Here is an 11245-nt window from a genome sequence, read left to right on the forward strand (position 1 = left end):
CCCCCCTGCCCCCGCTCACAGCCCCCTCCCACCCGCTGGCCGGAAATACCGCCTTTTCCAGCCACAAACAGGAACTGACGTAGTAGACCAAGGGCCTGGCCTCAGAAAACATCAGACCGCAAGCGCAGGGACCGAAGGAGGCCGGCTCGCGGCAGCGCGCCTGCGTACATTAGGCACCGCCCGTTGTGTTAACTTTTTATTTTTTAAGAGCCTCGTTCTGAGCTGGAGGGAGAGCACTACACATGCGCAGTAGGACCCCAACAAGTTCGCTTTCCCCGAAGGCCCAAGTGATTACTTCCCGGCAATCAAAGGGCTTTATTTACTTATGCTTTGATTTTGTTTTACTCTTCTTTTCCCGGAGTTCCTAGTTCCTAAACCTGCGGCTCCTCACCTGGGAGTTGCTAATCTGGGAGTCAATCTACCCATTCACTGGGGTAGTCTAAAACCAACGGGAAACTCAGATATTTACATAATGATTAATAAGAATAGCAAAATTAGTTATGAATGACAACGAAAATAATTTTGTGTTTGGGGGTCACCACTTGAGGAACTGTGTTAAAGAGTCATAACATGGGCTAGTGAGATGGCTCAGTGGTTAAGAGCACTGACTGCTCTTCCAGAGGTCCTGAGTTCAAATCCCAGCAACCACATGGTGGCTCACAACCATCTGCAACAAGATCCGACGCCCTCTTCTGCTGTGTCTAAACAGCTACATTGTACTTACATATAATGATAAATAAAATCTTATTTAAAAAAAAAGAGTCATAACATTAGGTAAGCTGAGAAACACTGTCCTAGACTTTTTTTTTAATTTTTATTTATTTAATGTATGAGTGTTCCGATCTGCAGATCAGAAGAGGGCATCAGATCCCCTTATAGATAGTAGAGAGCCACCATATGGTTGCTAGGACTTGAACTCAGGACCTCTGGAAAAGCAGCTAGTGCTCTTCTTAACCGCTGAGCCATCTCACCAGCCCGACTTTTTCTTATAATTATCTTCTTTATTTTTCGAGATAGGGCTTCACTATCTAGCCCTGGCTGTCCCGAAACTCATCCCGTAGACCAGCCTGTCTTGAACTCAGATCTGCCTGCCTCTGCGTCCTGAGCAACAGGATTAAAGTCTGTCCTGCCACTGCCAGGCTTCTAGATGCTTCTAGAGGCCCAAAACTGGAGTTGGTCAAGGTTGACCACAAAGCAGGGTGTAGTGACGTTGACAGATCTGTTACTGCATCACTGTGGAGGCTGAGGCACAGGGATTGCTGTGAGTTCCAGGCCAGCTAAACCTTGTCTCAAAATAATAATAATAATAATAATAATGTTGCATTCAAGCTTTGAACCCCATAACACCACACTGAAATATCCTCTTCTATAACTATGGGCTGACTTCTGTATTCACATTTCAAGAATCCACATCTTCAAAACTCAAATAATCTTGGGTTATCTTAGGGAAACAGTTCTTATTGAACTGTGACTTCAAAATATTCATGCCACCTGCACATGATATATATCTAAATAAACACGGGACTTATAATTTCTCATATGGAGTAACTTGAGCCCATGTAGGCCTTAAAACCACAAGAAACCGCTCACAGAAGAAAGGATGTATAGGTTGCATGCCTGTAACCCACCTCTGCAGATCCTGAAGCAAGAGGACTAAGAATTCCATGCCAGATTGGGACCTTACCTCGAAACTTCAAGGTTTCACTGAGTTATGGGGGCGGAGTCGATGCACATGAGTGTGAATGCCTCGAGAATCCAGAGAAGGGCATTGGTTAGTCCGGAGCTGGAGCTTCTGAGAGTCGCCATCAGCCCTCTGTGAGAGCTCGGAACCAGACTCAAGGCCTTGCAAGTGCTGTGCGCTTCTTGATTTTATTTCAAGACTAACGGGTGGTGTAGCAGTTAAGAACACTCCCTGTTCCTCCAGAGAACTTACGTTCAGTTCCCAGCTCCCACACACCATTTTCTGTTTGTTTTTCTGTGCGCACAGGGAATGTTTTAGTTTTGGGGAAAAGCCATGTAGCCCTGACTAGCCATGAGCTCACAGAAATCCTCCTATGGCAGCCAACTGCGAGTACTGGGATTACAGGCAGGTGCCACTATACCCAGGGGGATAATATCCCTAACATCCGATTGTACATTATCAGAGAGGAAGAATGAGAGGCTCACAGGATGCCTCAGCAGGCACACACACCCGCTTGCCAAGCCTAATCGCCTGAATATGGTGGAGGGAGAGACCAGACGCCCTCAGATTGTTCTCTGACCTCACATGTACACCATGGCACACAAATACACACTCTAAAGCACAGTAAATCTTTAATGCAAACACTCGGGAGGCAGAGACAGGTGGATTGCTGGGAGTTCCAGCCAAGCCAGGGCCATACTGAGATCCTGCCACGAGTCAAGAACACTTGTTGCTCTTGCAGATAACCTTGGTTCTGTTTCCAGCACCCACGTGCCAGGTTACAACTCTCCTCTGATCTTTGAGAGCACCAGCTGATCACATGGCACACACAGAGACAAAACACTCAGACACACGTACATCAAACTAAGAGACCGCAGATTATTTTTAAGAGATAATGGTAGGATGTGTAAGCACTCCTGGGCTGAACAGTGGGGCTGGACACAGGGTCAGTGGGCAAAATAAAGTGCTGAATTTTTGCAGCACATGCTTACCAATGCAGAAAGTAATCCTGGACCCAGGGGGTTAGACGTGGATTCTCTAGTCATTGACCACATCCAGGTGAACAACGCATGCGCCTAAGATGCGCCAACGAACCTATGGAGCTCATGGCTGGATTAACCCATACATGAGCCCCCCCTGCCACTTCCAGATGATCCTCACTGTAAAGAAACAAAATTTTCCAAAGCCAGAAGAGGAGGATGCACAAAAGAAAAAGATATCCCCGAAGAAACAAAAACATACTGCATGGGAATAGATTCAGCATAAAGGAAATGCAGATAAAAGTAAAATATATATATATATTAAATGTTTTTCAATAGTTGAAAATAAAGTGTATCTTATTATGTAGTCCTGGCTGGCCTGAAACTCAATAAGCAGATCAGACTGGTCTCGAACTCAGAGATCTGCTTACTTTTGTCTCCCAAGTGCTGGGACTAAAGGTGTGCCCAGCCATGCTCCACCTGGCAGCTAACTGTTGGTAGTCCTCCTGCCTCAGCAATTCAAGTTCTGGACCACTGCACCCAGTTTTTAAAAATCAAAAGCAAAATGCACAAAAACTATACAGTGAGTTCCAAGGCGGCTAGCACTACACAGTGAACTCTTCTCAAAAGAGAGTCCTATTGATAGCCTGTTGCAAACTCTGCCCCTCCCACTAAAAAGAATCAACTCCTTACCCAGTAAGGAAATGTACTGGTTATATTTATGTTCCTGCCACAAGATGGCACCAAATGAGCTGGTCATTCTTACTGCAACTGGATGGCTTACAACTTGTCCTAGGAAACTCAAGGGACATTTGTGGTGTTATTCTGAACACTTGCTGGATGAAAGAAAGAAAGGCCTTCCTCATATGACACATATGCACACACCCCTTTCAAGGGCTGTGATCCAGCACAGTTAGTAAATTGTTTGCTTAAGCCTGTACAACTATCCCAGGTACCATGAAAACCAGGTTTAGGAAGAGGAGGCAAGATGATCCAAAGTTCAAGACCAGCCTAGGTTACATTAAGACCTGTCTTAAACAAAACAGAATTGCTTCAAAGGATTATCAGGGAAACACATGGAAAACTGCTACAGACCAGAAAGGCAGAAGCAGAAGGGTCAACTAACATGAAATTCTATCAGCTTCTCCGGTCAGATTTGACAACACAAATGTAACATAATACTGGCTACAACCAAGAAATCTGGGTGTGGCTACACACCCAGACTCCCAGAATTTGCAGAGGAGAGCAAAAGGATCAGAGAGGTTAAGGCGAACTGTGACTACACAGCAAGTTCCAAAGCTTGCCTGACCTCCTCGAAACTCTCCTGAAGACTATGAAGAGGACTGGAGGGAGCCGGAGAGGACATCAAGAACAAGTCAATGCGACTGGAGGGATGGCTCAGTGGTTAAGGGCACTGACTGCTCTTCCAGAGGTCCTGAGTATTCCCAGCAACCACATGGTGGCTCACAACCATCTGTAATGAGATCCAATGCCCTCTGTGGGGATGTCTGAAGACAGGGACAGTGTACTCACATAAAATAAATAAATAAATCCTTTTAAAAAAAAAACTGAGTCGGGTGGTGGTGGTGGTGCACACCTTTAATCCTGGCACTTGGGAAACAGAGGCAGGCAGATTTCTGAGTTTAAGGCCATCCTGATCTACAGAGTGAGTTCCAGGACAGCCAGGGCTACACAGAGAAACCCTGTCTTGAAAAAAACAAAACAAAACAAAATAAAAAGAACCCTAAACAAACAAACAAACAAAAAAAACTGGTCTTCTTAAAAAAGAAAAAAAGAACAAGTCACTGGAATAATGCTGGGCCTTGATTAAGACCTAGTTCCTTGATACACTGTAACAAATATTATAACAGTTGTTACTTTGGACTGGTTTAAGATACTAGGGAAAGGAAAACTAGGTGTGGGAAACAAGGTAACTCTGTACTATCCTGGCAATCTTTTGGTAACTCTGATACTATTCAGCTGAGCATGCTGGCACAAAACTATTCCCAGCGTGAGGTAAAACAGAGACTGCAAGGTGGTTTCAAGGCCAGCCTGTATTTTACACAGTGAGACTCCATTTCAAAAAATACCAAAACAAGCCGGGTGGTGGTGGCGCACGCCTATAATCCCAGCACTCTGGGAGGCAGAGACAGGCAGATTTCTGAGTTCAAGGCCAGCCTGGTCTACAGAGTGAGTAGGCCAGCCAGGGCTATACAGAGAAACCTGTCTCAAAAAACAAAACAAAAAACAAAACAAAACAAAACAAAACAAAAAACAACTGGCGGGTGGGGGGTGGCTCAGGGGTTAAGAGTATTTGCAGCTCTTGCTGAGACCCTAGGTTCGCTTCCTAGCACCCACACTGCAGCTTACAACCATCTGTAACTCGGGCTCCAGGGGAGAAAACCCTTTTATGGTCTCCATAGGTATCCACTCATACGTATGTATACACACATACATGTATAAATAAATCTTTAAAAATATAATATTTAACTAGGTACGGTAACGTATGCTTTTAATCTCAGTCTGCAGCACATACATACATACATACATACATACCACACACCCACTCCCACCCACAAATAATTAAAACTTTTTGTTTGTTTTTTGAAACAGGGTTTCTCTGTGTAACTTAACAACATCCTGGCTGTCCTGGAACTCACTTTGTAGACTAGGCTGGCCTCGAACTTGAGAGATTCACGTGTCTCTCTGCCTCTCCCAGTGCTGGGATTAAAGGCATGCACCACCACTGCCCAGTGAGATCATTCAAATTTAAACCAACCAAAAAGAGCTGCAAAGTATGTAGAGGTAGGTTGATGGGGCAATGGGGATCATAGAGCCCGGTTAAAAGAAATATCACGGTCACTGGTGAAGACAATCTGGTTTGACAGATGAGAAGGATGAGACTCTACACAAAGGACAAAATCTACCACAGCAGGTTCTGGCCAACTCCCAAGAAACTGTCCCCCATGGTGGCAACACATACCAAGCACCATTGCCCTCCCCCAGCCCCAAACTTCTCAGCTCCATGCTATTTATATCTTTGTAACTCTTCTTGCACTCAATTGTAACAGACTGAACACTGGATAGAGATACCTTCTAAGAAGACAGCCACTCTGGGCAAGGGAAAAGAAATGGTGGACCCAGACTTTGAAGGTGAAAGCGCTGTTCAGTTGCCTCCCCACCCCCGCCCCAGTTCTGAGAATGCTGGGTTTGCTCACTTACCTACTTAAACTCGACTACCTGATGGCCGATGGGAATGCTCCTTTAGGAGCCCAAGAACTGAGGTGCAGCTGCTGTGGGGCTAGGAAGCAATGTTGGAGGAAATTCCCCTCTTCATTCACAACAACGGGGACATGCCCATATAAATAAGGAAGAAGAAGAAGAAAAAAACGAGACAAAAACAAACAGACAGCAGTAACTGAAGCAGTTGCCTAGGACACCGTCCTTCCCTAGGCCCTTGTCAGGGTTCAGATCCAAACTGGAAGGCTATGGTTGTAGCTGCGGTTGTAGCTCGGCTGGTACAATGCTTGCCGAGGTGGAGTTGTGTGGAGCCCTGGGTTTGACTCCCAGCATCACAGAGCAGCTGTGAAGGCAGCACACCTATCATCCCAACCACTCTGGTCGGACCTGGAGGGTCAAGGTCAAAGTTTGAGGTCTGGGCATCTTGACATCTAGCTTAAATGGTGACATGGGGTAGGGATTGAAGATCTTGAACATCAAACCCAGTGTTGCCACCCTCAGCCTCGTGAGGCTTCCGGCAGCTCCCGCTTCTAGAACAGTGGCCCTCAACCTTCCTAAGGCTGCTACCCTTTAATACAGTTCCTCGTGTTGTGGTGACCCCTACCCATAAGGTGATTGTCATTGCTACCTCATAACAGTAATTATGCTATTAGGAATTGTAATGTAGCTTGTTTTCTGACGGTCTTAGGTGACCCCTGTGAAAGGGGCATTTGACAACCCCCAAGGGGCTGTGGTCCGCATGTTGAGGATCCCTGATCCAAAAGGAACAGTAACAGAATTTGCCAAGCATCCAGTGGGCCTTTTGTGAATGTGAACGTGTGTCTTTATAGGATTCCTATTACACACAAAGAAACCACCAGAGATCCAGGGTTTATTTTGTAGTGCTGGGGATTGTACCTTGTACCTGCTACACAAGCACTTAACACACACACACACACACACACACACACACAGCTGCCCTATTGCACTCTGTCTCTGTCTCTCTTGCACTCTAATTTATCTAGCAATTTCCACCCAAGAGACAGTAAATGCAACTCACTTCAGGAACTTCCTAAAACTGATACAATTCACAAGGCCTCCTTGCCAGGCTAAGACTGTGGAGAAGAGACACCAGCTGAGGTGCCTATTGGTACAGAGAACCCCAGTGACTCAGATGTCAAGAGTTATCACCCATGCTCCTGTAAGAAACCCCAACAAACTTCTCGGTTCACTAAATTGGGTTTTGGTGGAACCCTATTTGGTCTGTCTCTGGGACCCCATCTGGGGTGAACAGACGTTTGCTCCTACTGTGCCAGGAAAAGTGACATAACACTATTTCATTTTGGTTTTTTGAAACAGGGTCTCATTGATACTTACTCAGCCTAGGCTGATCCCAGACTCAGAGCAATCCCACTGTGTTTGCCAACCAGCCGGGCTGTGAGTATGAAATACCTTGCCCAGTTGGCTTATTTTGAGACAAGGTCTCTCCAAGTTGCCACACTCAAGTGGAACAAAGGGATGACAGTCAGGGAGAACATGGGTATGAACCCTTTTACTGACAAATATGAAAAGGTAGCCCCAGGAATCTGATATCACCAGTATTTGTCAGCCTTTGAGGCTCAATTTTAATTGATCTCTAACAGTGGGTGGGGGGCAGTGTTGAGAAAACTGCCTGACATTCAGGAGCTCCACAGGACAGCGTGGCATCCCAGAGTCACTGCCACCGGAGAAGCTGCTGGGAAGCTCAAGGTCAGCCTGAGCTACTTAGCAAGAGGTGGCCTCAAATGGAAAAGAACGTCTCCTGAGAATCCACACCTGCACTTGGGCAGACGCCACTCTCTTCCCAGCGTTGGGCTCCTGGCTGCTCTTACTGTAGTCATTCAAACCTTTCCCACTAGTCCAGTATAGGGCAGTCTAGGGCGGAGTGTGGGGGGGGGGGGGGGGAATCCTCCTGCAGCTGCACAGTGAACTGGCTTAAAAGCTTTCCTTTCATATGTAAATGGAGAGTGAAAGTGCAGGTGTCTCTGTGTTTGCGTAGAAGCCTGACGTCTGGGCTGGGCGGTGTTTCTCAGAAACTATCCAAGTTGGTTTTGTTGGTTTTATTTGTGTATGTGTGCTGTGTGTGTATCCATCCACCTTGTATTTTCAGACAGGGTCTCTCACAGGAGTATCCAAGTTGGTTTTGTGTATGTGTGCCGTGTGTGTGTGTGTGTGTGTGTGTGTGTGTGTGTGTATGTGTGTGTGTGTGTACGAGAGTATCCATCCACCTTGTATTTTCAGACAGAGTCTCTCACAGGGACCTGGCTTTCACTGAATGGGCTGGGTTGGCTGGTCAGTAAGTCCTTCCTAGATGGGTCTGATTACTTCTTAGTGCTCAAATAATGTGCACAGACCTTGCTGCTTTTGGGGTGCTGGGAATCGGACTCAGGTCCTCATGCTTAGTGGGCAGGTACTTTTAATCAGCTGCAAAGCCTTCCTTTCATAACATTAAAAAGCAGAAAAAGATTTATTCAAGATGGCCATATTGAGAAAGGATGGGCATGGTTGTACACGTCTTTAATCCCAACACTTGGGAGGCAGAGGCAGGAGGTAAATTCAAGATCACTTGAATTTACAGAAAAACCCTGTCTCAAAAACACAGAATAGAAAGGGGAAAAAAAATTAAAAAAAAAAAAAAGAGAGAGAAAAACAAAATGAGGAAGTAACACCCTAAGTCCATCTTCCAGATCCTGAAATGAGCGTAAAGTTTAAAGAGAAGGCAAGAGCTATCTATGTGTAACTAAATGGTCTGGCCAAGTGTGGTCCTGCACCCCACCAACCAGCAGTTGTCTGAGCTGATGCTGGAAGGTGGTCTGCTAAGTTGTAACTCTTTCTGGAAACCAGGCAAATGCTCTTCCTAATAAACTCCAACTTTGCTTGAAAAGAAAAGAAAGACCAGGCATAAGGGCCTGTAATTCCAGCATCCAACAAGTAGAGGCCTGCTTCAGCTACATAGTGAGGTACAGTTATGGTAGGCTGTGCAGGAAGGAGGGAGGGAAGAAAGGAGGGAGGAAAAAGAGAGGGAGGGAAGAAGGGAAGGAGGGAAGAAGGGATAAATAGAAGTATAAAAGAGGGCTGTGGATAGCAGAGCGGATTCCAGGCAGTCAGAAGTCAGGGCTGCAGGCTAGGCATCAGAATGGTCAGAAACAAGGCATAGTGAGCTTGGGCTCCCAGGAAGGGCCGAGTCCGAGACTAGTGCCTGGGTTGCTGTAAGTGTTTGAGCTTCCAGGTGCTAAGCCTGGCTTGGGAGGAGAGCCAGGAGGAGTCGCCCCGCTTAGTCAGGGTTACCCTGGGCCTGGCAGCACTGAACTCCAGAAGCAGCTGAAGCTTGAATCAGGGAGGTGAAGAGACCAAGGAGCTAGAGCAACAGGCTGAAGGAACAGCAGAACAGACATCCCTCCTCACACTGCTGGCTCAGTGAGCAGGTCTAGAAGGGCGTGGGCTGAAGGCAAGGGCATCTGTGTCAGCAATGTGCCTGACGACAGCAGAGCGGCTGCAGCTGGGCGCTGGGGCTCATGCTTCGATCCAGTCAACAGTGCTTCCGTACCCTGCCACACTTAACGCCATGCCCAAGGATTTGCATGTAGACAGTTTTTAGCCAGCCGTGAAAACTTCCCTAACCTGTGAGTTCCTATTTAGAAGAAGGTAAATCAAAGTGATCCCCAGCTAAGGCAGACAGCATTTCCCACGAGAGGGGACCACAGACAACAATGGTTCCTCATCTCTGTGTCATGGTGGTGGCTGTAGCAGCAAGTCCCAGGGTTGTTCTGCAGAGGCCAGGTTACCATGACAACACGGTATTCCTTGATTGAAGAATGTGTGCTTGACTAGCAAGTGTGAAGTCCTGGGCTCAAACCCCAGTACCACAGGGGGAAAATACAGACCCTTCAGCCAGACATGGTGGTACATACCTATGATCCCAGCACTTGGGAGGTGGGCTCAGATGAACAAGAGTTCAAGGTCAGCCTCAGCCACTGCAACTGCTATCACTTTTTCTGTCACTTTGATTATACCTGGAAATAACTAAAAGGTTAGGCACGCCTATAAGGGAGGTTTTTGTTTTGTTTTTCTTTTTTGGTTTTTCAACACAAGGTTTCTCTGGATAGCTCTAGCTATCCTGAAACTCACTCTGTAGACCAGGCTGGCCTCAAACTCAGAGATCCTCCTGCCCCTGCTTCCTAAAACCTGGGATTAGAGGTGTAATCCACCACACCCAGTCAAGGGAAAGACCAACTTTCTTTAAAAAAAAAAAAAGTTGCAAGCCAGAAAAGGGCACCAGATCCCATTACAGATGGTTGTGAGCCACCATGTGGTTCCTGGGAATTGAACTCAGGACCTCTGGAGGAGCAATCTGTGGGCTTAACCACTGAGCTATCTCTCCAGTTCTGGATTTTTTTGTTTGTTTTGTTTTGTTTTTTCGAGACAGGGTTTCTCTGTGTAGCCCTGGCCATCCTGGAACTTACTCTGTAGACCAGGCTGGCCTCAAGCTCAGAAATCCGCCTGCCTCTGCCTCCCAAGTGCTGGGATTAAAGGCATGCGCCACCACTGCCTGGCAAATCTTTACATTTTTGAGGCAAGATCTTGCTATATATTTCAGGCTATCTCGAAGTCAGATATTCTCAAGCCTGAGTCTCCTGAGTGCTGGGATCGCACACATGGCTGACCAACCCGGGCGCATCTACTCTAACAGGTATTACAACTGCTCCCACCCTCTGCTTCCCACTCATTCTCCTACCTCTGCCAACAGCCATTCCTCCTATCTATGCAGCAGCCATGCCTTTTCCATAGCCAGCCACCTTCCTGGTCACTGCCCTCCTCACGGTCCTTGCCTGTGGCTGTCCTTCATTCAGAGTGTTCTCCTGGACTATAAAAAATTGCCTCTTCTTATTACCAATTCACGCCATGATGTCACCTCAAAATCTGCTGACCATTCAACTGAAGTGGTCCTGGTCAACCCCGCCTCACTACTTTTCTCTTTCATCTCAAGCAACGCAATCCCCTGACATCTCAGGGGCTGTCAGTTGCTGGCCCACACCTGCGACTGTGGCATTCCAGAGGAAGAAGCAAGAGGATCCTGAGTTTGAGGCTAGCCTGTGTGACACAGTAACACAGTCTCAAAAAGTGGGGTGGGGGTGGAGAAAGCTAACAGAATGCTCACATAAGGCCTGAGCCCAGTCCCCCGTACACACTAACCCTGACACTGTGGCATAGGCCTCTAATGTAAGCAATCTCACAGAATAGGTAAGAGGATTAGAAACTCAAAGCATGGGCTCAGTGTTTACAGGGGACACAAGTTTTGTTCCCAAAGTCCACGAAGGGGCCCACA

The sequence above is a fragment of the Apodemus sylvaticus genome, chromosome 1 (assembly GCF_947179515.1).
Source record: "Apodemus sylvaticus chromosome 1, mApoSyl1.1, whole genome shotgun sequence".
In the NCBI taxonomy this organism is placed as follows: Eukaryota; Metazoa; Chordata; class Mammalia; order Rodentia; family Muridae; genus Apodemus; species Apodemus sylvaticus.